Source organism: Euprymna scolopes, chromosome 42 (assembly GCF_053919585.1).
Source record: "Euprymna scolopes isolate OS-2025 chromosome 42, ASM5391958v1, whole genome shotgun sequence".
Taxonomy (NCBI): Eukaryota; Metazoa; Mollusca; class Cephalopoda; order Sepiida; family Sepiolidae; genus Euprymna; species Euprymna scolopes.
The window spans coordinates 38101437-38111436 of NC_136523.1; the positions used below are offsets into that span (position 1 = coordinate 38101437).

General features: G+C 38.1%; 1 protein-coding gene and 1 long non-coding RNA gene across 3 annotated transcripts in view; one reads left to right on the forward strand and one right to left on the reverse strand.

Moving 5' to 3' along the window:
* The window catches only part of LOC145267027 (uncharacterized), a 64394-nt gene that overhangs the window by 2295 nt on the left and 52099 nt on the right, over nt 1-10000 (reverse strand). The gene's annotated exons all lie outside the window — the stretch shown is intronic.
* Nucleotides 5666-10000, forward strand: part of LOC145267025 (uncharacterized) — a 32334-nt gene continuing 27999 nt past the window's right edge. The window contains exon 1 of one of the 2 annotated variants that reach the window (XR_013864811.1): nt 5666-5870. This is a non-coding gene — a long non-coding RNA (uncharacterized LOC145267025). The remainder of the gene's footprint in view (nt 5871-10000) is intronic. The other variant, XR_013864810.1, reaches the window with a different exon arrangement.

Genomic DNA, 10000 nt, shown 5'->3' on the forward strand with positions numbered 1-10000 from the left:
TTTTCGATTTGCTTGGGATGGGGGCTTTTGTTTCTAAAAGTGTGGCTTAAGTTTCAATTGCTGGAAAGGTAAAAAATTCTGTATAGCCGTTTCAAGAATAATAAAAACAAACAAATGAAATCTTTTCAGTTTATTCGTAAGTGTTTTTTTGTTTGAATATTAAAAAAAAAAACATTTGTTTGTCTACACGGAATTTTTTTTTTTTCATACTAGAAAATTATTGAGATCACAAAATTATTTTATTTGGTGAAGAGTTTGTTTTAATTTTTTTTATGCTTTGTAAAATACACTTAAATATGAAATTTTAATTTATGCACATTTCATATTTATTATCACACAGCCAATTGATCACTAGGGGGGGGGGCCCAGCGTTGCCCGGGTGTTTGGAGGTGTGTATGTGTGTTGTTTATAAAAAAAAAAAAAAAAAAAAAAATTGGCCGGTAGGAAGGTAGGATTGAACCCCGAAGCCTTTGACGTGAAGGTGGAAACGAAATGGAAAAAACCTGAGACCTAGCCATCTCCGCCACGAGGGGAGAGGAATTGATAAGCGTGTTAAGTTAAGGCTTATAAAGTGAAATATACAGGTGCGAGGAAGTTAAGTGGCGTGATGTTTGACCTAGTTTTGTGCTGCGAGCCAGTTACTGTTTCCTCTGCCCCATCATTCGCTTTTCGAAGACGCGGCGATCGAAAATAGCTGGTAAAAGTCAGGCAAATTAAAGATAGCTGCGACCTCCGTTCTAAAGTCGTAGTTATTATGATTTAGACATGATATAAAAAGTTTTAAGAAGGAGCAAAGCAAAGCCGAGCAAGAAGGCAGACGAAAAAAGGCTTTTGCAGACATACACACATTTTCACTTTTATATTTATAGATTATTATGGTATATTGGGTGCAATATAATTTTTCAAATGAAAAAAAAAGAAAAAAATAAAAAAGAAAAATAAAAAAGAAAAAGAAAAAAGAAAAGAAAAAAGAAAAGAAAAAAGAAAAAGAAAAGAAAAAAGAAAAAGAAAAGAAAAAAGAAAAGAAAAAAGAAAAAGAAAAAAAGAAAAAAAAGAAAAAAAAAAAAAAAAAAAAAGACTTTGGTGCCATTAATTAGAATCCTAACTAGAACCAAATCATTTAGTACTGCAGACTTATTTGTTACCATCTAAGCTAATAACAGATGCCTATCAGAACTTTCATAATTAACTGACTTTACCATATAAATGCATATTTGTACATGTATAGAAGTGACAAGCTTAGTAGACTTATGCTTGCCAAGTTCCAATTTTTTTCAATTTTGACCCCTTAGCAACTATTTTTACCAGCTAAAAACCAAATCGAATTTGTTTCCCAGGTCCAAACCCCCTATATATATCAAGTTTCATGTCTATAAACCAAATATATATATATATATATATATATATATATATTTTCCCTCAAAACCTCTGGCCTTGATGGAAGGGAGACTAAAACTTGCTGATATGGTTTCAAATGATCTAAAATTACAGCAAGGGGAGACTTGATTCCAAATATTTCTCATGTTATATCTCCCCTCTTTTAGAAATAGGGTGCGATTATGAATATCTCCAGTATCAAATAATCCTTATACAATGTGAAATTACTCATATGAAAACCAAAGGGGAGTAAAAATAACATATGAGAGACATTTGGAATCAAGTCTCCCCTTGCTGTTATTTCAGATCGTTTGAAACCATAGAAGCAAGTTTTAGTCTCCCCTCCAAGGCCAGAGGTTTTGGCGAAATATCAGATATTTTATAATTCATACGCAAAACTAGGAAAATGACTATGATTGAAACATTTTATGGCTGTAAAACAGTGCCAAAAATAGGCTCTGGATGATCCTTTTAATGTGCGACCTTAAGGACAAATGTCACCATTGTAGAGGACTAGGATATATATATCCTAATCCCGTTACAAAAGAAAATAATGAAACGAATTGAATGAAGGAAACAAAACTCAATTGCTGTATAAAATAAACGTATCGTTTATTTACTGTTGAAAAATGAATGTTTTAGATATAACATGTGTTCATGTCCGCGCGTATGTAACCAATGTTCGTTGCGGGACTGGTGGTGTAGAAAGAAAAGGAAATGTGTGTTCATCTCACGTTCGGGTCACTATCGTTTGTTCGTGCGTGGGAAGAGAAGTGAGTAATGTAGTGGAAATGGGAATGATAGTCCAGTGTGTAGACAAAGAAAAGGATAGAGGGTTGACATCAGTTAAACTGTGCGCCATGTTAGCAGTCAGCTACGCGAAGTTATTCTCAGGGACAAGTTGTGTGTATATATATATATATATATATATATAGAGAGAGAGAGAGAGAGAGAGAGAGAAAGAAAGAATGAGAATGTCAATCCAGTTGATGGAGAGAGAAAGTGTATAAAGTGTACGTACGGTCTGTTAGCTTTTTGTCCCACATAGTAGCAAGTGGCATGAGGTACGTGGGTGCGCGCGCCTGCCGAAAAGGCACGCTGTCGGTCCATAGACCGCCCAGCTTGAAAGCTGGTCCGAAAAGGAAGATGCTGCTTATTGCTCTTGCTTTTATAATTGTTTCCGGTGGTCTTTTGCGCATGTGTGGATTTCCTTTGAAAGGGGAAGTGATGTTGTCCATGCGTGCGTATGTGTGCGCGTATGTGAGTACATGTGTGTACGTTAGCGTGTGTGTGTATACACGTGAATGTGAGTGTATATACGCGAACGTGAATATATGTACATGTGTGGACGTGCGCAAGTATATTTGAGTGCGCGTATGTATATGACAAGTAATATAGCTTGAGGTGAGAACGCGTGTTTTTGTGTGATACTAGAAAAGGGTCGCGCACCATTCACTATAACTATGCAATTCCTACAGCCATTAAACCTGACATAGTGACCCTAACCCGGCTCTACCAGCTCGTAAAATACGCTTAAATATATTTTAATTCATGCAGATTTCATATTTATTATTACTGAGCGAATTCTATATTGAATATTATATTGTACCTAATATATAGCACTGATTTAAAAATTTTTTTAAAATAAATTACTTGAATGCCATCAGCTAAAATCCAAACCAAAATGGTAAGTCACCCCGACTAGCCCAGCAAGCAGCAAAATCCTACTCCTTCACAGTAGAGATCCCTAGATGCCGGAAAGTCTTCTACTTAAATAGTTTCTTCCTTCAAACTGCTAGACTTTGGAATTCCCTCCCGGATCTCTGCTTCCCTGATTGTACTGACACACAGAAGTTCAAGTGTAATGTCAACAGACATCTTGCTGCTCAACTCCCTACATAGTATCCCTGCAAATTTTGTCCCAAATAGTAGCCCCTTACGACTTGGTGGCACTGTGCTTTGTTTGGGGTGAAAAAGCAATTAAAAAATCTATCTATAAAAGTGAGAATATACTCAACGAATATTTGATCTACAGACTTGAAATTTAGTATATAGGGTATTCAGACATGTAGAACATTTTAATCAGTTTTCATCTGGAAAAAAACAGCTGCTAAGGGGTAGAATTATTACAGAACCAATTCTCTTGCTTATTATATTGTACCTAATATATAGTAGTCTTCTCAAAAGTTAAAAAAAAAAACTGACTTGGGTGCCATCAGCTAGAACCGAAAGCAAAACATTTAGTGCTTTAGCTGCATTCCCTACGGATGCAGCTATTGGGAGATAGGTAAGAAAGATTAAATATTAAACGAATTGAAGAAATGAATTAAATTTTGGAATGCTGATAAAGCAGACACAATAGACCACTTGAAAGACATTTGACACGTTATTTCCGAATTACAGATTAAATTAATGCATAGAGTTTGTAAAAATTGGACTTGTAGATTACACAATATATGCTGGAGGGGGGGGCATATGCCAAAAATTTTATTTAAATAACAAAAATTAATCTTTGGAACAAAAAATATTTTTGTATAAAAAAAAATATATTTTTCTGAATTATTTTAATTATAAATAGTAAAAATATGTCGGCAAGTTGAAATGAACAGTTTGCATTTCAATTTGTGGATATATGTGTGTATGCATTATTCATCCATCCAAACAAAGATTTTTTTTTCATCATTAGAAACCATCATTGGAGCAGGGTTACTATTTCCTGTTAATTTCAGTGTTATGTGACCAGAGTTTATCAGTTGAATAAATTTACTGGCCACCCCGTTCATGTGATTTAACCCCATCAGATTATTTTCTTTAGGGATATGTAAAGTTGCATGTCTACGCTGATAAACTCGACACAATAGACCACTTGAAAGACAACATTCGACACATTTCCGAATTACAAATTAAATATTTACATGCAGACAGGCTGAGACACATCTACCGTTTTGTTTATATATGTAAATTACCAAAATATTCCGTGATGAAAAAGGAACAAACCAAATTATGTTCATTACCATTCAGTCTTTATTTCAAGACTTCCTCAGGGTTTTGAAAATACATTTGTTTGTAATGTGAAAAGGATATTTTTGTCCTATTTCAAAATGAAAAAATATATTGTTTGTTTTTTTCTTTAAAATTGATAACTTTCGTTTTTGCAAATTTTACAACTATTTTGAGTTTAGCTTAGTTTGGCAACTCATGCAGTTTCAGCAGGATGGAGCCAACTGACAATGTGCATGATCAATTTACTGACCACTCCGTTCATGCGATTTTTCTTTAGAGATATGTAAAGTCGCATATCTACGCTAATAAACCAGAAACAACAGACCACTTGAAAGACAACATTTGACACATTATTTCCGAATTACTAATTAATTTAATGCATAGAGTTTGTAAAAATTGGACTTGTAGATAACGATACAATATAGGGAGAGAGAGAGGGACGGACGGCGAGGGAGGGCGAGAGAGAGAGAGGGAGAGAAGGACGGACGGCGAGAGAGGGCGAGAGAGAGAGAGGGCGAGAGAGAGAGAGAGGGCGAGAGAGAGAGAGAGCGAAAGAGAGAGAGAGAGAGCGAAAGAGAGAGAGAGAGGGCGAAAGAGAGAGAGAGAGAGGGCGAAAGAGAGAGAGGGCGAAAGAGAGAGAGAGAGGGCGAAAGAGAGAGAGAGAGGGCGAAAGAGAGAGAGAGAGGGCGAAAGAGAGAGAGAGAGGGCGAAAGAGAGAGAGAGAGGCGAAAGAGAGAGAGAGAGGGCGAAAGAGAGAGAGAGAGAGAGGGCGAAAGAGAGAGAGAGGGCGAAAGAGAGAGAGAGGGCGAAAGAGAGAGAGAGAGGGCGAAAGAGAGAGAGAGAGGGCGAAAGAGAGAGAGAGAGGGCGAAAGAGAGAGAGAGAGAGGGCGAAAGAGAGAGAGAGAGAGGGCGAAAGAGAGAGAGAGAGAGGGCGAAAGAGAGAGAGAGAGGGCGAGAGAGAGAGAGAGGGCGAGAGAGAGGGCGAGAGAGAGAGAGAGAGAGAGGGCGAGAGAGAGAGAGAGGGCGAGAGAGAGAGAGAGGGCGAGAGAGAGAGAGAGGGCGAGAGAGAGAGAGAGGGCGAGAGAGAGAGAGAGGGCGAGAGAGAGAGAGAGGGCGAGAGAGAGAGAGAGGGCGAGAGAGAGAGAGAGGGAGAGAGTAATGCAGTAATATAATTCAAAGTAATGCAGTAATATAATTCAAACCGAGTAGAAAAGAAAAGCGAATGTTAGGATAATTGTATGAATGAATGAGAGGAAGAGAGATGGGAGGGGGGGATAGCAAGAAGACAGCAGCAGCCAATGAGAGGGACTGAATTCATTTGCTGCTGAAAACCTAAGGCTTTAACCAACACATTTGCCGCCATTTTGAAAAGCCCGGATTTCTGCTCATTAAGCAAAGAGTTTTCAAAGGCGACAAAACAGAAGAATGCGTGTGCGCACGGAGGGGGAGGGCGTTAAACATAGGTGAGTCAGCAGACGGCATTTAAAATGGTAAGAAGCGTTCTGAATTACAAAGAATTGGAGAGACATCGCACGAGAGAGAAACAGAGAGAGAGACAGACAGACACACAGACGCAGAGAGAGAGAGAGAGAGAGAGAGAGAGAGAGAGAGAGAGAGAGAGAGAGAGAGACTGACAGACAGATACACACACAAAGAGAGAGAGAGAGAGAGAGAGGAAAATAATGAGAGGCAAAGAAAGGGAGAAACAAAGAGGCACAGACAGAGAGAGGAGGGCAGAGAGGGAGATAAAGAAAGTGGAAAATAATGAAAGGAGAGAGAGAGAGAGAGAGAGAGAGAGAGAGAGAGAGAGAAGATTCATTCTCTTCATGGCATGCAATAGAGAGAAAAAAAAAAGGAATGGATGTTGAAAAGAAACAGAATTCTTCACTGCGTTTCATTTACACATAATCGTAATCACTATTAAGCAACCGACAATTTTCACTTATTAGACATTAGGATATCCGGCGGCGGCAGCGGACCGGGGGAGGGGAGTTACCGGTAACAAAATAAAAAAAAATATCTGTGCAACAATTTTTTTTTCTCTTCAATAAAACAGCCATGAAAAAAAAAACAAAAAAAAAAAAAATAAGAATTAAAAGAGCAACAGGAAACTATTTGGTTCTTACATTTTTTTTATGCCCCACTATCCTATAAATAGCACATCAAATAATTTATTTTTAAAATGTATAATATACTAGCCCGGGTGCCCAGCGTTGGGTTAGTAAAATGTAGAACAGTTGAGGTAGAAGGGTCAGTCCACAAGGAAAGACCAAGTAAAAGATGGGAAGGAAAGAAGTGATTGAAATGAACTGGAGAGAGAGAGAGAGAGAGAAAGAGAGAGAGGATAAATAAAGACCTGGCCATAGATCGGTTGGAAGTAAATTTATTGAAGTCATCCAACATATGCCCGTATTTAAAAGTGATGTTAAACGTAATGTTTCATAACATTAAAAATATACAGGTCGGTTGATAATTATAATAAGCCGGTACATCAACCACTGATCTCTTCAACAGGGCCCAAAAATGAGTCTCAAATCTAAAGGGTCCTGCACTATCGGACAAGCTCCAAGCTTCAACCCCCATCACTGCAATGCTGCATCGTTGTGCCTACTTTACAAATAACTAGTGGGGGTACCCGGCGTTGCCCGAGTGTGTAGAGTAAGGACCCCCCCCCTCAAAAAAAAAAAAAAAAAAAAAAAGTAGAATCAAAACAATAGTCAGTTTGGATGGAGAGAGCTGTTAAAAAAAAATGGTAGTAGGCAGGCTCGAACCCATAATGCGAAGGAGAAAAAGGTGAAGAAAAAAAAACAAAAAAAAAACTGACGTCTTTGCTAGTGCGTCCATGGCTAAACCGGAAGTTGCAAACGTTGAAATTAAGACTAGTCAATCGAACGGAGATGATGACTCCCCAAAAATGTCGGCAGAAAAACCAACCCCTCCTTGTAGAAAACTGGCGAGTTGAGAGTGAAGGAATTAATGTTTTTGGTAAATTTTTCGATATTTGTTGTCCGAAACGTCGAGCTTCAAAACGATACAGATCTCATAAGGATCTGTTGTGCGTGTCAAAAGTTTTTGGCAGACATACAAACACACATACACACTTTGCCTTTTATATATAGACTAGCCGGGAGTACCTGGTGTTGCCCGGGTGTTTGGAGGTGTGTGTGTGTTTTTGGGTAAATGAAACAAAAATCGTTGGCCGGGTGTTTGTTTAAAAAAAAAAAACAAAAACCCAAAGCCTTGACGCGCAGTTGGAAAATAATAAAGTGTAAAAAAAAAACCAAAAAAACATGCGACGTTTAACGGGAAGTGCCCATTTTTGATGACTTCATGACGTCAACTTTGAGTGCAGGACAGTGTTTTATTTAGCGCAAGTCTGTTCGCTTCTTTTTTTATACGAAAAAGCTTAACGCACATGCGGCGATCAAAAAATCTTGAATATTCATCTTTTGAAAGTCGGGCAAATTAAATAGACAGGAAACCCCAGTTGTTAACTCGTAGATATTATCATTTAGGCGTGATATAAAAAGTTTGGAGTCGACCGAGCACATCTCGGAAAAAAGCCTTTCTTGGACATACACAAATTTTTGCTTTTATATTTATAGATTTAGTAGAATGGCACTCTGATGAACTCCTAGCATTTGCGATTAGCAATAAACTAATCCCACTTCTCAAAGAGAAAGGACAAATTCTAGAAGGGTGGACCTCCATGAACCCCACTGTAAAATCAACAGTGACAGGATCATCACAGAAAAGGTCTAATCTCTTGATTTTAGGGGCCGAGAATAAAGGCAGTTTTGGAAAAATTACATTTATAAAGGGGAGATAAGTTATAATCACTTACTGAGACAGAAGACCAATCATAACATCAGTAAATTCTGTCTTTGGCCTTTTAGCCAAGATCAAAGCGTAGTATCTGTTCTTCAGATACTGAACTTCCATTTCTTGTTCTCTTTCGGTGGAGGAGCAGCCCTTCACAACTGAGACAATTTTTATTTTTCTACCTTTCTCCACGTTAAAAAACGACCCTGGTGTCTAACTCTGTCCCATGGGGAGGCATTGTAAATAGGTACAAGTTAATTTCTATTTCAGTCACGTAAATTATTTAGAGCGAAATGGGTTTTTCTGTAGCACTGAAGTTTACCCTTTGGTGTCTAAAATTAAAATGTTTAAATTCGTTTCTGCCCACCACAAATTCGCACAGGCCTGTATTAATGAAAACAAATATCTTGACCAGAGAATTTTCTGAATTTATTCAAAATAATCGTTATTGGGGGGGGGGGGGGCGGGGGCGCACTTCGATAAAGAAAAAGATTTATCTTCAAGAGAAACTTCTTGTATCATAGAATTGTTAATGCTGTAGATAAATCATGGTTAGTGTTCTCCATAGGTTTTGGTCCATTGTTGGTCTGATTCCTTTGAAGACAATCAGATGATTTTGAACTTGGTAAAATACATGGCGTGGGTTGCCATTACCTTCACCCAGCACAGTGGCATCCGACTCGCCTGTTTGCACCTATCCGTTGTCCTTAGATCATCCGCATAGCTGCAGTTGAATAACATAACTCTTAATACCATAGAACCGTTGATCTGCAAGAGATTCATCCTCCTCCAGGGCCTTCCAACGTCCTACTTCTAACCTCATCAGAGTTACCTTTTCCTAGATGCATCTTAGATCTTACCTGCATAGGTAGACAGAAATCTCTTGATACAAATTACGTCGTAGAATTATTTCCACTCTGAATTTGTGCTTCAATTCGTTCACTTTTGTTTAGTTTAAATAATTGTTTTTATTCACAGATATCTCCATAAAAACACTTAACGATAATGCTGAATCGGTTTGTGTAATGCTGACTGTGATAAAGACGTAATTATTGAAGCAACTTAGTGGATCTTCGAAGAATATAATTCTTAAAAGGAACATACAAAAGAATTTGTTTACATCGAACTTGAAATGATCATTCTCCTCCGTGGCCATACGTCTTGTTGCCGACGTCATCAGAGTTACCTTCTCCTTGATGCATGTCTTAACTACGACTAGGGGTGCATACCTCTCCCAGTGAATTAATGCACCTCCAGATACCAATCTGGAAATTTCTCATAACTGTGCGGTACATACAGCGCCTAACTTTCCCAAATGGTCACCCATCTTGTACCGGCCAGGTTCATTGTTGCTTAACTTCGGTGATCTGGTGGGAACCAGTGTGTCAATGTGATAGTGCCGCGTATCAACGTACAAACTCCAGACTAATCTGGCAAGCAGAAAAATCACACCCCTTCACTGTTAAGATCCCTATATGCTGGGAAGCATTCTGCTATGACAGTTTATTCTATCAGACTGCTAGACTTTAGAATTCCCTCCTGGTTTTCCAACTGCAGTGACATGCAGAAGTTTAAATGTAATGTGAACAAACCTCTTTCTGCTTAACTTGCCTTTAGTCCCATTAGATATGATTCCAAATTACATTTCTGAATTTTGGGAAATGAGGATTTGTGAAAATGACACTCAAAGATGAGAACAGTAGTCCAAAGAATCTAAATGATACGAATGATTCCAATGAGTAACCCCTTATTTGGGATAAAAAGGAGTATATATAATATATGTATATATATATATATA